The sequence below is a fragment of the Homalodisca vitripennis genome, chromosome 2, assembly GCF_021130785.1.
Source record: "Homalodisca vitripennis isolate AUS2020 chromosome 2, UT_GWSS_2.1, whole genome shotgun sequence".
NCBI classification, from domain to species: Eukaryota; Metazoa; Arthropoda; class Insecta; order Hemiptera; family Cicadellidae; genus Homalodisca; species Homalodisca vitripennis.
This window is the reverse complement of record NC_060208.1, coordinates 107,013,347-107,033,749: the sequence shown is the minus strand read 5'-3', so window position 1 is coordinate 107,033,749 and position 20,403 is coordinate 107,013,347. Positions and strand designations below refer to the sequence as shown.

General features: G+C 33.0%; 1 protein-coding gene across 1 annotated transcript in view; it reads right to left on the bottom strand.

Moving 5' to 3' along the window:
- LOC124354520 (sodium-independent sulfate anion transporter-like) overlaps positions 1-20,153 on the bottom strand; it is a 65,065-nt gene extending 44,912 nt beyond the window's left edge. The window contains exon 1 of the mRNA XM_046805046.1: positions 20,068-20,153. The gene's annotated coding sequence lies outside the window, so the exon portion shown is untranslated. The remainder of the gene's footprint in view (positions 1-20,067) is intronic.
- Positions 20,154-20,403: the final 250 nt, after the last annotated feature.

The window sequence follows — 20,403 nt, the reverse complement described above, 5'->3', positions numbered from 1 at the left end:
ATTTTATTTTAGACTTAATGGTCAAATCGGTTTCCTCACTACTCTGTTGTTTCAATGCTATGCAAGTCCTGTTTTGGTCACAGTTTGACCATCATCAGGTGTCTTCATGACGACATCAAATAATATTAAAAACGCAAACACAACACGTACACGACAAACTAAGTACATAGTATGCCTACTGCGAGCGTCTCCAAGTTTGGCGACCGGTGCGCATATTGGCCGTCCTATCCGTAGCGCTTTCTCCAAGCGTATAAGAGTAGTGTTAAGAAAGTGGACGAGCTTGGGTAGCCAATATGTCTGGTCGCCAAACATTGAGACGCGCTCGCAATTGTTGTAAGTAGGCATGTGTTTATTTGTTTGTTTGTTTGCCCGCCGGTTTGTCGTGTACGTTTTGTATTTTTTAAATTGTATCAGAGGATATCATGGAAACTGATTAAACTAGTAAAGTTTTGATGATATTGGCAGAACTGAAGATTTACTGTTACTGTACAGAACTGTTTACATTGTAAAAATAAAGGAACACAGTCAAGAAGGCTTGGGCGTACTACAGGAGGTTGCACTTCACAGTGTATCCCCCAATATTTGTAATTACATTGTGTATTTACTGTATCGAAAACTGTTTCATTCGACTATCCGGTGTGTACCTAGTTTTATTGGAAATTGATCAATAGCAGTTCATTGTATTGTGGTTTATGCTAAGAAAGAAATTTCTATCCTTAAAAATAAAACGAAAAATCACTTTTTAAATAATTATAGGATAGAGAAATATTTGCATATACACAACATATGTAGGCCTACTAGGTATTAGAATGCGCAATATGTTTAGAGTAGTAGCATGTTTATACTTTTTTTACATTTCCGGCTGACTTATAGGTCTGAATATTACCTTATAAGTGCTAATATTGAAATATACAATTATTATTAAAAAAAATCGAAATTTCAATATGAAATTCATTGAAACTACACTAGATTCCAAATTATTTATGCAATGTATAATATAAATGCTAACAGTAGTACTGTAAACGGTACTGTTATAAATTAACTCTACGTTGTTGAAGAAATAAACATTCTAAGGTTTGCAGAAGCTACATAAAAACCTTAGTTATTGTTGAAAACTGGAACCTCAGAACATAAAGAAAAGCAGGGTATTATTATATTGGTAAAAATGTTCTGGTTATTGTTTAACACGCCAGACTCTATGAGTGGTGTGGTTGAATGGTTGCTATCTAAGGTATTCGATAGTCACGTGCTGAAACCCAGACCTAACACAGCACGTTTCTGTGCTGACACACCTAGTTTATTGCACCTTAGAACAGTACGCTAGCTGGTCGCGGGATTCCAAGAACTGCTCGCTTGTTTAGGTGCAGATTTTGTGAGGTGAGATAGACAGTGGATACGTCTTTTGAGAAAATATACTCTTTGTGGAAATATCCTTGTTCTTGGATTTCCGATTTGGCAAAGAAACTCTGCTATAGTTGAACTAATAATACCGTCTAAATATATACATTTAGATAAATTCTAAAAGATCCTATAAGGTTTTTAATTAACGCTATATTGATAAGTTTAAGTAATAATATTGATGGTACGTCCATTCTTATTCTGTGTATTGGTTGTCTCTGTTCACCTCGTAAAAAAACTGGATCACTAAATGATGGTTTTTCTTCCACGAGGTTGAATGAATCTTGTTAAACTTAACATAAATGATCATTTTCAGTGGTTTTGTACTCCATTTCCATTTACTTTCCCTTGCAGTTGTTACTCATGTTTTCGTATTTGTATCTTCCTCTAAAATGAGCCCTTCTTCACTATGAAGGATGAACACTTCCCGATTTACAGAGGACAAAAACTGGCCAACCTTAATCGGTCCATTTTCCAGTGGTCTGCAGTCCACATAAAAAATTAAGGAAGTTTTTGACAATGAAGGAATATGAAGGTAATAGAATATTTTCGGAAAATTACCATCCTTTAGTCATACTACAGTTGTTCAACAGTGAAAATTCCGTCAACAAATAACTATAAACAAAGAACTAATTCTCGGTACGGACCTTGAACCAGCAAAAACACATTACCATTAATAACAATGCCTACGAGTTTCTTTTTAGTTGCAAGAGCAGTAGGCCTTATGTTTGAATCAAGCAACAACCAAATATCAAAATTTCCTTGCAATAACGATGGAAGAGCGTAGATTGAAAACAGTGTTTCCAATTTTATTTTGCCTTTCCCTCACTCTTATTCTTAATATCAGAATTTTGAATTTCCTTTTACACTCCATATCTTTTGAGGAACTCGTTTTGCTCCCAGTTCTATGTCACCGTAAACATACTTGACGAATATTTTAATCAAGCAATTAAACACAATTCAGATTCTTTATACCCGATTTCTTTTCTGCTACTTCAATATTTACTACCATTAATTCTTGAATTATCTGTATTGGACCGAGGCTTTTGATAATGAGTTACAAGATTCCAGAGACTCTCTTCTTAGAACTGTTTTAGTGTCGTTACCCGTGGTTTAATGTACCGACTGACGTATAAATCAATCGAGGGACCAATAAAGACGACAGGATACATAAAACAATGATGATGAACAATCACGATCTCCTATACACCGTGTTCCATCCATGATCACACTAGATCAATTGTGACTGGCACGACCTTCGGGTTTGTGCAATAGTGATAAATGCAATTATGTAAATTAATGTTATCACTATTCGTTGATGTCAAGCTATCACTACTATGTATGCAATATTAGCGTCGATAATGTTACTTATATCCTGTATCGGCTGAAAGTCCTCTCTGAGGGATGAATATTAGTACTGTCTTTTAGAATCTATATTGGAATGAAACTTTATCGGAATCCATGAATGAATCTGTGTTAAGATCTTGATATTAAGCATATCCATATCACGAAGATGTTCTTAGAGGAGAAGAGCTTTTCTCAGTCCTTGGCGAGAGAAAGCTCGTCGCTTTAATAAGATTCATCCGCTTGTTTCTTGTGAATTCGAATAACAATGTACTTTAACAAAGAAGATGAATACGATTGTTTTGCTGTAATTATTTCTTTTGCAACTTGTATGCCTACTTTCCATCTGTCTATCTTTTAACGTCTACAGAAATAGTAACTATGTTATTTGAATGTTGAGAAACACTTCTTGGAAGCCCATCTCCCATGTTGTACTTTCACTTACCTCAGATAAGTTGCAATAATGAAGAAAATTATTCTCAAATACACATATTTTGATTCGTACTCATATGAGGGAGTTTTCGACCAACGTTTTAAACAATGTTTTAAAACCAGCGTCGTCTTTGGTATATGAGGTTTTTAAAACCAAAAAGCCTTCTCCTTAAAGTCTTGCTTGCCTAATTGACTTTGAAATGTGCGAGAAAATGTTAATTTAAAAGTTGCTTTGTATGGTCAAGTAATTAATCCATAATTCATCCTCCCTTTCTATAGTTTCTTCACTTGTTTTTATTCTTATCATGTTTTCGAATGTTATGGTAGACTCGATATTATAACTTACTTTGGTACGTATTGTATTGATACAGGATGAGTGGATAAAAGAGGTGTAAATTTGTTAAAGTAAGATCTATTTTATTGCTGTTCAGAAAATCTGTTAAAGTTTTAAGCTGAATCAAACGAATATTATAAAAAAACGGCTTTACTCAACAATCTGTCTTCAGGTCTATTAACGCTGATGGATTTCCTTTTTCGGTCACAATGTGGCCATCATCAGTTGATGTACAAGGTTATTCAGTCTTCAAGTTGTCAAAGAGACTAGGAAAAACGAATTCTGATATTCTTACATAATGGTTAATACTCGTATGGCTGTTGAAATTCAGTTCCAAGCGTTATATTTCGTACATTGCCAACCCGAAGATGATGTGAACAATTGTACAAGGTCCATGACGTCTGTGAAAACCGATAGGTGACTGGATCCGGCAGACAGAAATGTAAAAATGTAGAAATGTAAAAAGTGGATCCGAACCACGTAATATTTAGACAATGTCAGTCAGTACATTTGACATTCCGATTTGTTGTAATAACTCATTTTCACATTTAACTTTTTAAATCTACAACTACATGTTGCTATTAACAATTTCTGTTTGATAAAATGCATGTGTAGGCTGGACTTAATATGGATACATTTAGAGCCGAATATGTAAGATTCTGATTGCTCTACAACTCTTACCCCTCTGTACAGAATGCAGAAAAGTTCAACGAAGTCTGGTCGAACTGTTTTACCCATCTCAAACCCATCATCGACCCATCGTACCGAACCAGTCACAGAATTACAAATGACGTTCCCAATCATGATAAACCGGTGTCAGCTTCCTGGTGGCTCTTCTATAGAAAGCGGGCAAACTATTGTTGTCCCATAATGAGTTCCACCCACACATCAATGCTTCGAACCATCGAATGTTCTCGCCGTCACTCACAGTCGATTATTAAGGGTTCGGTTGGTTGACCAGTATACAACGCGATGCATGTCTCATATATCAGAAACATATTTCATATGTTTTAGCAACTTTTTGAATCACAAAATATAAAATTCTGATTCCAATTAAATTTTTATCGAATAGGAAAACTACATCATCATCGGATGTTTATTATGATATAAATATAAGTTTTCATATATAAGCTCATAAATTTTCATCTGAGAAATACTCATAAAAAAGTTATAAAATATTGATTAATATTTTGATATTGATCATTACAATAAATGTTTAGAGGTGATACAACCGGGACCGGTTTTTGGTTGGATTAAAGTTTTGAAAGTTTCAGAACCACAGATTCTTAAGATAATTGTTGACAATTTTGTAACCCGGCCCTCAAAAAATGACGGAAGATAAATATTTGAGTTTTATAATATTTATTTGTTTGTGATTCATGACAGTGAATGACATGTATTATCAGGAATGCCTATTAATAATTATATCGTTTCGAAATAAGATTATTAAATTGCTGTAACACGTGATTTAATAAAATAAAGTAGAAAATATTATTTAATGTAGCTAAACGTTTTAAATATACCTCTGAAACATGCGTACTCTGCACACCTGTACTATAAATTTCATTTAGATATAAAAAAACCGTCTTTGAACTTGTTACATGCAAGAGTGCAAAAATTCTGAAATCAATAACATACTCTTTTAATGTTTTAAATCTGATTCTGGTTAATAATGGTGCAAAATGAAAACATTTTGTAAAAACCCCTCTTTATTGTTCAAAAACTCTTAAAATACAACCCAATTATCAATGCCATCATTCCAAATTGTTAATATTAGTAATATAGAGCGCATCTTTGTCAAAATTCTGTAATTTCGTACGAAAGAAACATATTTGGAAACTAAGTTCATATTGTTTTGCTAGAAATAGAAACAACAAATTCGGAGACTAATGAGACTTTACGATTGGAGGTACATAATAAACAAACTTTCAAGGCTAAAAGAGGAGAAGGTTAGAATTTATGTCCGAAAATCGTTGCAGACGGTGAAAGTAGAAGACACTTTATAGAAACAACACAAACACATTGAACTGAGACGATAGTTTCCTCGTATTATACGCGTATTGTTGAGTAACGTTGCAGCCGCTGGACTGGACTCATGGAAACAACACTAATGCTACTGACTATTATTATACAGTATTACGTTATCTGATGATCAGTAATTACACGAATTCGTCATCCACCATATTATAGGGGTAATCAATAGTAACTGAACATATTTAGATGTCTCGAATCCGTAGCTTCGCTTGAACCAGCTCTATTATAACAACTGTTTGATTGCAGTATGCTTAGAATGAGTGTAGATGCCCTGTATAGTTTCAGACCATCTGATCTATACAAAGGAACAGCTAAGGAACAAAATTCCAATTTTTAAATCTTCTTCAACCTACTCACGTATCGTTTCCAATTATTGAACTGTAAATACTGATGCACAATCCACTGAGACATACTTCGATCTACCAGCAATCTATAGAGAAGTGGCTTTAAGCCTTGCTAGCTGACAGAGCACTAAGAACGGTTCTTCCAGACGGTTCAGCATAACCACCATATCATTCGTTGAACATGTACCACTCTCAGCAGAGCATGGGGGGAACGGTTATTTGCTGTTTGAAAGCCAGCAAGCAGGAAGATTATTCTAGAGGTGTTCTTCTTCAAAGCAAAGGCTAAGCTGAATCGTTGAACGTGCAACATTTTGATTATGATGCCAGAACATGGGGGAATGGTTATTTGCTGTTTGAAAACCAGCAAGCAGGAAGATTATTCTAGAGGTGTTCTTCTTCAAAGCAAAGGCTAAGCTGAATCGTTGAACGTGCAACATTTTGATTATGATGCCAGAACATGGGGGAATGGTTATTTGCTGTTTGAAAACCAGCAAGCAGGAAGATTATTCTAGAGGTGTTCTTCTTCAAAACAAAGGCTAAGCTGAATCGTTGAACGTGCAAAATTTTCATTATGATGCCAGAACATGGGGGAATGGTTATTTGCTGTTTGAAAACCAGCAAGCAGGAAGATTATTCTAGAGGTGTTCTTCTTCAAAGCAAAGGCTAAGCTGAATCGTTGAACGTGCAACATTTTCATTATGATGCCAGAACATGGGGGAATGGTTATTTGCTGTTTGAAAACCAGCAAGCAGAAAGATTACTCTAGAGGTGTTCTTCTTCAAAGCAAAAGCTAAGCTGAATCGTTGAACATGCAACATTCTGATCATGATGCTTAGCACCTGAGGGACGCTTAATCCAAGGGGTGCTACGAAACCTCCCTTTCAGAAGCATCAGGTAGAGTAAATGTTACCAAATCTTTATCATAATTGTCTCTGGAAAAACTTATGACTTGTTCCTTTAGAAAAGTATAACTTAACTGTAGCAAAACATTTACTTAATAATAAGTTAAGTTAAATTAAAGTTAATGATGAGGTGTGTACTCTTGTTGCAGGTGATAGCATGACCTTGGACTTATAATGAACTAAGATAAGAATAAACGGTGTCTAGAAGGTTCCTCATCATTAAACAAAGAAAATAGCTATTGCTTTGTTGATAAATTAGGGACTACTATCTGTTCACCATTAGTCGTAGCTAATATGTTTCTATTATATTAATTGCTAGTGCCTTCGTCATTTTGACAGGAGCGTATCTTATAAGGGGGATATGGGGATGGGTGGATTTTTCCGTTGAAAAATGAAAGGTTCTAATCTCTGCGTATGCATGTGTGCAGATATTGTCAATTTTTCTGTCCGCCCGGTTCAATTCGTAGCTTATAGCCCAGTTAATAAGAAAACTCTCTATAATGTCATAAACGATTCGGGAAACCTGAATATTTCCTTTGTTTCAATCATAGTCATAATCTAATACCAAACAAATTTTAGCCAAGTTTCAATAAATACGTTTTATACAAATTACGATAATACAACTGTCACATAGAATATTTTCCTCTTAATTATACGAAATTATTTTGTATCTGCTTATTTTTGCATCTGTTTTGAAAATTGGCAATAAACTACTGATGGCTTAATTTTTTTAAATATATTATTTGTGTATTCCTTCACTAGTTTCAACGAATGTTATTCAGTTTTGCTTTTACCACTGAAAATGGTTTTAGAGTGTTCTAAGGCAGACGTATTTCATATTATTTTACAACTAATAATATTAATACCTATTTTATTTTCATTTTTCTCAATGGCCCGTTGCATTTCTTCATTTAGACCTCGTATACTAAAAAAATCTAGTATTTAAAATATTTCAATAAGAGAGCTGGTTTGTTTAGACTTTGTCAATAAAATATCCTTGTTAGATGTTAATATAATTTTGACAACGTGGAAGTGTTTTCAACTATACGGGTTCCTTCTTTCTCCCCGGAAAGTAGGAGAGAAATGAAAGTAGGAGGCCTTGCAGGAGGCACCCCGCTGGGGGCAAGGCCTTACCTTTGGCGCCATTCTGATTTTGAGCCACTATTGCTTGTAAAGTGGAAATGCAATTTTAAACTATAAAATTATGTAAAAATTTGTTATTACACAAAATTGTAAATATGACTGTTTTGTGTTTGTTTTAGGGCTGTATTTGTGTATTTACTTTTGATCTATTTACATTTTAAGGTGATTTCATGGAAATGTATTCACCAAATTTGTGGCAGAACTTGGTGAATTGTTATAATCTAGTGGTCTGAGGAGCACCGATATTAGAAAGGTATAATTTATTAACATTCTGTGCCAATTTTGACGGACTAAAATTTCCCATATTTTAATGAAGTATTTCGTTCACTTAATTAATTATTGTTTTGTTAATACTGTTAACGAGACAAGATAGAAAGAATTCTTTTAAGTCACATGTTCAGGCTTACTTCACTATGGAGCCTTCTGTAGGTCTTGGGTAGCATTTTCAATAGCCTATAAATAAATCATGGGACACTGCAGGACAATCTTGGCACCATTAATAATTGGTCTATTATTAGTTAATGATACCAGCGAAAAAACAACAGATCTCAGCCAATAACAAAGATGAATTAAACACACATTTGACACTCACACTCATATTCCTTTCAATTTAGTGTGTCGACGTCTCAAGTGGGCAATTAATTTGTGATTATGTCTAGTAATAAATTATAAATAAATAAATATATATTTATTTATAACAAATAGTTTCGTTAATGAATAATGTAGTTGCAAGGGATGCTGAAACGTACAGTTGATCGTAATTACAACAGGAAATAGATCCGTATCTTCTTTTTTAGGTTATGTATTTTTAGGCTTTACCACATCCTCCTAGTCCTTTACTTAGTAAACGTGGATGAAGATATGTTCCTATCTATTTTGCTACAAAAACATGAATCAGCCTTGTATATTTACTTTGTTTAATATTTTATGTGTACTAGTCCTATCTTGGAATAATTCCGAATCAGTTTCCACCAGTGAAATTTCCAAAAACACTTGCAAGATACTGAACCAAGACTATAAGTAATGTGACGTTTCAACTATCTAATGGACTTACCATCCATAATTTAGACCGTGTGGAAGCATCCGATCTAGCTCTCTTAGTTCTAAATCGATACTTTTGTTTCTGTGAACTTTTAAAGTAAAACTGCATTAAATGTATAAATTTATTAAACACTAAAGCAATTAGTTAAATTATATGTTTGTCAGTTTTTTGTGTTTTTCCCTTAGACAGACCCTTAGTTGATACCGGATGCTCAAGCCTTTCTCTTGAATACGCTGATGAGTACTGGACTGTGCCAACGTTTTAAAAGCTAAAGGTTTGATCTCATTCCTCTGAGTTTGAAGCTATTTAACCTATAAAACAGCTTTATTGTGTTTCATAACAAAAAAGCCCATAATATTACACTTAATAAATAATTAATATAGTTGAATAAATAATGAAAGAATTACTTTTATTTCTAATCCGTTATAAAAGAAACAAACAAAGAATCTAAACGGACTATATAAAATAAAATACTGTCACTGGCAGTAATGTTTTCCTACCACCTGTTGTTTTGCCGGCTACCTGTGCTCCAGCGCGGGCTATCACCTGTGCACAGCTGATCATTCCAGCACGTAAGAGGCCTCGAGACAAGGTTGCACCTAACCTAACCCAACATAACCTATTAAGAGCAAGGTCGTTTGTTGGCAATTATGTTAGACTTTGCTACTTCATAGTTTCGGCTGACTAATTAAGCTTTTCTATTTATTATTATTAATTAGTCCTAATACGATTAATTTGTTTAAAATCAACTCTTGTATTAGAGTAGGGACAACTGTTGTGTACAATTGCTTTTCACGGTAATAATAATTCAATAACAATGGATGAAGGTAAAGGATAGGGTTTCCACAGTTTTGTTAAGACGCTACACAGTCGTACAAAGCAAATTAAAAAATCTGAGAACTTTATGAAAAGGCAATTTTGTTCCTCTTGAAATAGATGTATGTAATTCATAACTGTATATCTTATTGACATAAATAATAACTAAACAGTTTATTGATTGACAATATTGAACTGTTTCAAGAATAAGTAAATTAAAAATAATATTGAATAAATTAAATTTGTTTGAAATTCATTTTAGTACATCATCGTATCATATGAATGTAGAATAATCTTAACATTTTAATATTGTAAATATGTAAACGCAGTAGATATATACATATTAACACTATAAGGTATTCGAACTAAACAACTGTTAATGGGACTAGATAAAAACCTCTACAACTCTCATTATCTTTCAGTTGTACTTTATATATGATGTTACTTTGATGAGAAACGATGATATGATATTGTAGTACACAAATTTATCGGAGCGTTTGATGTACCAAAGGAACACAGTTGACATGGTATTGCCATATGTGCCTTAATAGCATTTCGACATAGCCAGGCACTTTTATGGCTTATGACGGTGAAATTCGCCCGCTTGGAGAGTTGTAAATATAAAGTGAATGACCCGCACAACGCCGTAGTGCCGCTCCTGTCTGGTGAGGCAATGGAGTCCAGCTACAACTGCCGACATACAAAAATAAACTATTCTTTCTGTATTTTGTTTTTGAGAAAAGTTTATTTTTTTACCAGCCAGTTATTATATAATATTAGGAGTAAACTTGAATATTTTCAAGTGTTGTGTTAAAGATACAAAGTGTAGAATTTTACGCAACTATGTAGTTGTATTTTGATACAATAAAAAGTAAAGAATGTAAGAAATATGTCATAATATACGGGAACACTAATGTACAAGGAACTTTAACGTTAGGTTGTACAGTTTCATCGACTCCCCGACCCGGACGCACCACATTGCATTCTGTGTACCGCCATGGACGCTTTGAATACAGCCAGGATGATATGTAGTGTCTATTGGGTCGCAAAAGGATGGAATATAGGAATAAAAATAATAATTCGGTAGCCTTTATGTATAGCTAAAATCCAAGTCCTTGTTGGTCAGATCCCTTGGTTTTTGGATTTTATTAACGATCCTTCATATTCATAATTCATTCATTTTTGTACATTTATTAGCCTATTATACAATAACTACAGGAAGTCAATTCTTACATTCGTGTATGCAACTTGGGTGTGTCAATGACTGTAGGTAGGTAGTTAATATTATGGTAGAATACTGAGCAAACCTCTTAGGAAGAAAATAGATCTTAACATTCTGTATTTAGATTCATTCGTTTAAATTTTACCCTATAATTTAAATAAAACGCAGTGTAACACAAGACTTTCCATACTTAACAAAATATAGTAACTGGCCACTTCAGTGGTCGCCGAAAGGCCATTATGACGTCGTAGTTGCAATCAGTCGATTATTATCAATTGCTGTTTAGGAGTGAAAGCGCGGGAAAGCGGCTCGCCTTCTGTTCCACGGCAGGGTGGGAAAGCTGCACATAACCTAAACCTACGGAACTACTATATTTAATACAGCACTCGGAAGGAAACACACGGATGAATTATTTATCGACCTCTGAAGTAGTTCTAACCTTGCAGGTTATGCCTGTTGCGTATAATAAATAAATACATTTTTAACTTATCAAATAAGCACTATAAAACACACACACACACACACACACACACACACACACACACACACACACACACACACACACACACACACACACACACACACACACACACACACACACACACAATTTCCTTGCATTTCTCATCCGGTTCACTGATTTTCTCTTCGCTTGTCATCACTGTTATTTTTAAACTGGTATAATCCATTTTTGTCATTAAAAATTAGTTTAATTGAAATTAAATAAATTAATTGAATTGAAGAATTGAATATTTCTTACACCATACTTATTCTTTTCATATAATGCGATGAGAACAATTTATCATAGACTTTGTAAATTTTCATGTAGACTAAGTTGACATATAGAGAAACAAAATACAAAAAACGCGATATTTTATATTATAGTGTAAGTGAAAAGTTAAAGTAAAAACATGTTGGATTGAGATCAAGGTGGATATAAAAATAAGTGTTATGCCAAACCAAAACTGTAAAACTTTCAGATAAAGTGGATTCAATGCCTTCGTTTCGACAGATACATGTTTTACATAACGCGTTTAATGACTATATGAAACTGACAATCTAGATCACAATCAAATAGCTAATTAAAGAATTGTGACACTCTAATTACACTCTTAGTCATGCTGTGGACCAAAAAAGCTTAATGTGTTTCTAAAATTGTTGAAAACCAGCAATTAATTCACCATAAAAAGATAAAGCAATGCTAATCTTTAATTTAAAAATTCTGATTAGAATAAATGAGATACTTAGCACGATTTAATGTGAACTGTGAACTGGTGGTCGAGTGATGTCACTCGAGATTAGAAAAGAAAGATTTACTAGCCAGAAATAACTGGAATTATTAATTCACTTAAAAGCTTCAACATTCGAACATGTTTTCAATTTTCGACGAGTTCCTTCTTAATTTATGATTATTTTTACCTCATGGGAGCAGAAGCCGTAATTAATCGTTTAGAGAGCCGCACTTTATCCACAGGCTACGTCATTGTAGTCATCTGGATATTTTTGTTTATTACGAAGGACTATTGCAATAGCCTATAATAGTTCACAATAAAACTTGTAATTTGGATTTATACTTTTTAAGAATAATTTTACAATCTAGTCATAAATTATAATAAATATTGTACTTTGTAAAAACCTATAGTAAATACTGACGTGTAAAGTTTGAATTTAAAAGAATTCACATTTAAAAAATGGGTAGTCAAATGTATTACAAAAATTGAATAACTAAATAGTAAATTAAGAGAGAAATATCCACACACGAGTACTTTTAACTACCATCTAAGTGCTTACGTAAAAACTCTGATAACACAATTAAAATCTTGAAATTGTTTGGTCTTGCTGTGAAAATACATATTGACTCAACAGGTGTTAAGTAGGATCATCAGTTTTGAATTAAGTAAAACATTAATTATTATACTAGCAGTTGCCCGCAACTTCACACGCAATTTTCAAAATCGAAGGCTATAGCTTACTTAGTAAAAGCATTTATAGTGTAATAAAAAAAAAATGAAGGAGTCCTACAATTGTTTTAAAAATATGAAGACATATCATGTAAATAATATTTTACTATCCATGGTTGGGATGTTTAAAACGTAAATAGAATGTTGAGTCTTTCTATTTTAGGTTTTGTAGCTTGAACAAATATATACATGTAAGTCTTGGAAACTTAATCTGGTCAAAATGTATCAACTTCCGTCTGTTTACGTTAATTTTCTATCTAAGGTATTTCAAGTGCCATAGTTGAGTTTGACTTGTGCACTGATCATAAAAATATATACCAACAAAAACCAACTTCGATTAAAAAGTCTACTTTCGGCTCTTTTAATTTACTTTCTGTCTAAGATTTCTCAAGTGCCATAGTGATAGTTTACTTTTTTGTCCGCTTATAAAGACTACTTTAGTCAAAATGCACTAATTCCGTCGCTTGTATTCTGCTTCTGATATTAAGGGGAAGGGTGTGCCATCCATTTGCTTTTCCTTTAGCTACAGTAAAATTTTTAAGATAGACAACCAGTTTCCCTTATGTGCCAAACAATCATAGCTTCATGAAGGTGGGTTTTAGGTCAACGGTTAAATATTAATTTCAATGCATTAGATATGGTTATTCGTCACTGGTGTAATCTTAAATAAAAATTAGATAGAAACTTGGTCTTTGCAATCTGCAAAACACTACTGATCAGGCACTGTATAGCACAATAGTTTCTAAACGTTAAATGTAAACAAACGTTTTGCCACTTTAGCGAACTTTAGCTGAAAGCATGAACAGCTGTTTAGGATCAGTTAACTATGGATTATGTGTCGTAAATATTATAAATATTCTGAGAAACTTTTCCACCTTTTAAATCTTCCTTGGACTTCTACAAAAATACCAAAACACGTCATTCCATACAACGAGAATAAAACATGATCGAAACTAATCAAACAAGTTTATTAATATAAGTAAATTATCGTTCTGTAGGTTAACCTACATATGAGTATCTGGTGTAGTTATTTTAGCCGGTGTAGTAATTACGAATACAGTGTGTTAGTTTAAGGTAAATCTGTTTTGCCCCACTGAACCTAATAACCTAATGCAATACCGCTTTGCACCAATTAACCGAATAACAGGCATTTCTATAATCAAATAGTATAAACACGGGTATCAGGGCATCAGAAACCTTTCATTACTATCAGAAGCTTTCAATAGAGGTTACAGTAAACCCAACAATCAGGCTGGTGCTTTGGTTTCTCTGAACCGACTTTATCCGGTTCTATCCGGTTATTGCCCAGGGAATAAACCGGTTACGAAAATAATCCGCATTTACTGAATGAGGCATTTCCTCCGGAGTTGATTGGTGTGTAAGGTTTTTCGGACGGCTTACCAAATCAAGTTTGTAAACAAACAAACTTCATGAATAGACTGAAAGTCCGAATATATCTTGAATTTGGATTATATTTGTTTTGTACAAGAACAAAATGTTTGATTTGAATAGAGATATATATGTATAATATTATAAAATAAGTTTACAAGAGAGAAAGGTGGAGTGATATTAAGCATGACGCCCCAAAGTGTTTGAATAACTTAACGCAATTATACAATGTTATATTGTTTGAAAATTTTTACAGCTTTGTTTTTTAACCTTTAAAAAAAACCTAGTTTGTGGCTATTAGGGTTTCTTCACTTTAACCTAGTAGTAGGTCTTTGTCTCCATCTGAGAAAAAGATGTAATTGCAAATATCGAAACGTAGTGTTTTCTTTTCAATTAACGACAGATCCCTAGTCTTTAAAACAAATTTAAACGCAAAGATAAATCAAGTTTTAAAATTTATTGCAAAATATCGATTTTAGCAAGTTTAGCATAGTTTTTGGGTTGTTAATATAGCCTTTAATAGTACATTGCCAAAAGAATATTTGATTTTATTGAGAATAAGACAGTGTTTTATATCAAATTCGTAAGTTTTATCTTTGTTATATCAAAAAACTTCCAAAAACCATACATTTGTTTATTTATTATTTATAGCAAACAATAAGGTTGTAGTTGTCAGGGGCATTTAAATTTAGATGTTTATATAATGTATTTTAAAATTTCATGTAAGCTTTTGGAAAGCAATTTTTCTCGATACATAACTTTAATAAATTATTTCAACATTCAAATTTGTATTTGGGGCTAAAACCTGATTTGCGTTTTTCCGATAGGCTTGAATAACAAGCCTAAAACATGTACAGAAAATATAGATCTCTATATTACTTTAATTTATAGTCTAGTGTAACAAAGCGTTTCAACTTGTAAGGTAAAGGCTAACCCTATCTGTGCTGTGTAGAAGGTTTGTTTATCAACAGTGTTCTTGGCGAGAAGGTTACAACAGTTGTTGAACAATATAATTGTCTATTAAAGCAAACAATAGGGACGCTACATCTTTGGTGAGGCTGTCTGTACGATATAGTCAATTATCGTCATCTAAGGATACTATCTTATTTTTAAGATTTTGATATATTTTGATAAAATAATTTCTGGTACATTATTATACCAATTTCCAGCAAAATGATTCCAGAATGAAGGAATACTTGAGGGATGGAGGAAAAAATGTACAAATTGAAAATGGTCAGTCTTTACAATTAGTGCGAATACCTGTACCTTGCCCTTTAATTAAGGATCTCAGTGTTATGTAGAATAAGGAATGCTTTGTATCGTCTTGTTAGACCAAGTCCAACGATTGTCTTGGGCCGGCTAGAAAGATTATGTCATGACCGTCTAGAGTGAATGTAGTTGATATTTTATATCATGACATGTAAAAAAATTAGAAAAGAATGATTCATATGAAAGATTTTTTTTATTGAATATGAAGCACTTATGTAAATATATTATTTTATTTACAACGAAACTGTGAGAAAATGGTTAGTGCATAGCAAAGTAAACAGTATAAGTTCCTATAAACAATTCTTTTTGTGCTTTATTTAATAAAAATTCTCTAATAACGTTATTAATTATCATGACATATATTATTTCTGCATTTGCGTTGAAACTTATCAGAAATTGTAACTGACTTTAATTTTCTAGATACCGCTCATTTGGTCCGAACCAGTTAGTCTGTTGGTAAATCTACCAGTGGAGCCATGTATGATAATTGTAGGGTCTATGTGTAGTATACAATAATGTTGATTTCCTGTGTGTTTTAGATCGATTTAGTGTAATGTATGTCCTACGTGTTTATAATGAGTGTTGGTTGGCTCTGTTTAGTTTATTATACATTGATTGTGAAAGTTGTATGCAATATAATGTTTTCTATGTAATGTGAAATACATGTTGAGAGACCAGGTTTAATTCCTATTGACAGTGTTCTGAGCACACTGACAACCTTACTGTTCCTTCTCTAGGAATCGAATCCAAGTCAGACAACAATGGTTATTCAGTATACACGAAGTCCAAATATCACGCTTGTACAAGTTCGCTCCTCTTGTATTGTGCTAACCTTCAGACTTATAAGATATGTCCACGCAGTATGATTTGTATATGGCAGTAATAGCTGTCGAGCTTTATTCTTGTACCAGAATATCTAACGGAATAACTGTTTGTTAAGCGTCGTAAATTGCAGAATCCCATCCTCCTGACATGCACCAGCGGTTAAAAAGCGATAATAGAGTCGCGTTGTTGCCAGATCGTGCTGTCAGTCAGTTCTTGCTGATACAATAGCGGGGAGGACAATAATATTGTGGATTGATACTGCCCGTGTTCTTATGTAAAGCGGTGTTGCCATATTGTGCATTGTCGATCGACAAAAGAATCGGGTTAGGCGATGGTTATTGAACCGGGTATTGGTTTGTTTATTGTGTGTGTGTGTGTGTGTTTTACAGATGGAGGTTTATTGGTGTAAATTGGGTTTTGCACAATACCATATACACACATACAGTTTGAGTACATAAAATTACAAATACGCAAATGTGTACATACAAAACGTTTATTTAATAAAATTGTTAATATGTATAACACAATATGAATAAACCTTTTAACACTTTTTTAAGGTTACTCAAGAGTACCTGAAGATGAAATCGCAGATTTCGAAATGTACATTGTAAGAAAAATAAAAGTTTAAAAAAGTGTTAAAAGGTTTATTCATATTGGGTTATACATATTTATAAAACACTTTTCGAGGCAACATCTCTAAAATTGTTAATTTTCTATATATATTTGGAAAGCAAACACATGGAGGCAAAAGAAATAGTTTGTTGTTAGTTACAGGCTAGTATCCCACAGGTTCGAATCCATTACCAATCTGTCATGCGGTTGCACCATTTGACGTATCATAATAATGAGGAAGGACGTTATGTATATTGCAAAGAAAATTCCTCGATATTTTTATTCGCCTTAAAACTATGAATCAGAACAAAGAGTTTCATTAGTTTACACACGTGTTCCATTTGCCATCTGAAGTGAGTGTCATTATTAGTTTGCGGTTTGCATCAGTGTTTGAATACAGCGAACAATAACATAAACATTCCACAAAATATACACGGACCGATCATTAATGAGACAATTGGTCAGTGAAATATAACAATGGCATGAATGTAATAAAAGCCTTTTTCTTAGAGAATTAAATAAGCTATGGAAGTGTATCTAGGTTTATAACATTATATATTCCTGTTTCGTACATATTTTGCTACCCTCGAGAGTAGTAAAATTTTGTGTATACCATCACAAGTTATAATGTACCATATTCTGTACTTGGAATATGTATGTAGCCTACTGGTGTACGTACAGTTCTCGAATACACTGTAATGTTGATTATAGACATGTGCTTACCGCCACTTGAGTGCAACCAGTCACATCTGTGCCACTAAGACTATTAACATTTTTAATAATTTCGTAGATTAAAACTTAGCTATTGCATTTGTGTAATGTTGGTAAACAGGTCTCCGCTGATTAGTGTGTGTACTTAGCGGGGCCCAAATATTGTATCGTTTCGGAAATAAATACACGCATTCGTATATATACGAGTACACGCAACCGGGCACACACTAGAAAATGATCACATTTGAAGCTGATCTGATCTAAATTACAGCCAAAATATTTACAGTATATATTTTAAATTTAATGTTTTTTTGTTGTATTTGAGAGAGTTTTAAATTCAAGGTATAATTTTCGTAAAACAAAATGTAATTTAGATTGTTGTGGATAAACAAATTATGTAATAGTCCTTGCTTATTTATTTATATGTAAATATTTATTTTAAAACGTTAAAAATGTTTGAGTAACTACATTACACACAAAAAACCTTATGTGGAATATTTTTTAAACAAAATATCAATACAGCGTTTATAAATAATTATATCACCAGGCCTTAAGTAACGTTATACCTGAGAACGATATTCAATGAGCGAGCGATTATAGTGTACGGAGAAACGTGCACGGGATGATCCGAAGTATCAAAATATTTAGAAACATGAAAAAGACAGTTAAATTTAAAGTTTTTTATTTGAAAGTGGTCACTCTGCGTTTATTTTTATTATAGAAACAATTGACTACGCAAGTGTAAGAACTATAAATAATGAATATGTTAATAGGTGTAGGGAAACGGTGGCGGTTTCTTGATTCCACCACAAAACATCTTGATTCTTAAGACTTGCAGCTTAAATTCCGTAAGTTGCTTTCAATTCTTATTCAAGACACAGAACGATTATTATTTAAAATTTTTAACTTAACACGAGGTTGAATTATTTGTGTTGATAATATCAGATTAAGATTTGTATGCGTGATCTCTACTTGTGTAAGAAATTTATAAATATAATTATTAAATTACTCTCCACTCAATAATGAATCTTATTTATATAATATAACTTATTTATTCTATCTTAAATTTACTACACTTACAAATCTTACAATAAATGTAATTTTTTTCTTTTATTCAACTTGGTGTTCACATGTATGTACATCACATGTATATGTACGAGTACATATCACATATATATGATATCGTATAGCCTATACGTTGTTGACGCATATATACATATACGCATATAAGTATGTATATACCTTATGTTCTTCGTAGCCTGTTGGGGTTGGACAAACTCATTGGGAAATTGTTTCACAGAACACACCATACGGACAACAACAAATAAAAATAAAAGAGAGAGCGCCTTTCCCTTGCACTATGATATTTTTACCTCAGAAACGGCAATATAGATATTAGTCACTTAGTAGTTACACCATCATATGAGAAGCAACCCGCCAAGGTTTATGCAAACATCATAATGCAAAAATGACTTTACTTAAAACCTGATTGACAGAATGGGTCGAAATATTACAGTATACTTTATTATTAAATAAAATGGTGCTATACAGATCCATACGTTTCAAATTAGCTTTATACTCTTACTGAGAATAAATAATACGATTGTGAGAAAATCAGGATTAATGTATCAATATATCCGTTATTATAAACAAATAGTAATTTTCTTTAACCTTACAAATTAATATTTATTATGAGGTAGTTGCTTTAATATACATATTTTTTGGAGAAAAGAGACAGAGAAGATTTTGATTCATTACAAAGGTAAGAGACGTTCCAAAAGATAAACTGTAAAGATGGTTAGACTACTTTAAAGGTCAGTGATATTTCCAGAAGTATTGTTGATGTGTGAGCTGTAAGAAATAGAAGCGTAATGTTAAATTACAATATGCATTGTATGTTGTTTAAATGAGAATTATTACTTGCAATTTTGTAAGTAAATATAATTATACATAATTTTGTGTTTGAATGAGAATATTTTTAACTATACGAAATAATTATGTTGTTATTTGTATTTCGTTAGTCAGAAGAAATATGATACAATAGGAGAGCTTCATAATATGATAAAAACGTCTAAATGACCTAGATAATTGGAGTATAAAAGTACCTTAATAATTATTTAATTTTAAATAAAATTTATGGATTTAGGGGTCTCTTCTAAGGTGGTGAACTCTCCACTTTGTTTTACTAAGTTTAACATCAGACTTCTAGAACTGAAACTTACAGATAAAATGAGTTGAGAACTGAATTTGTAACATATACATATTATCTGTTAAGTGTTAATGGTAACTTACCGACTTTCAGTGATGGAATCGCCGAGAGAACACAGCACGTCCACTCTAAAACGCTCACTGACACAGACTGAATATACGAGTAGGGGAGTTCTCTGTGTAGCCCGTTCTATGACGTAGTTCCCCTTCCTACCACTCGGGGCGCGTGGTACTGGTTTTCCACGTTTATTTACCCAACCACACACTGTACATCGACTCCAGCCTTACATTGACAGCCAAAATAGTCGCACTGGTGCGCATGCGCTCCAGTTTGATACCCGGTTTTCCTGGAAATCCCTCCACCTTCTTGGAAAACTCCAGCTTCCTGTTCTATTACGGGGATCTGGATTCAACAATGTT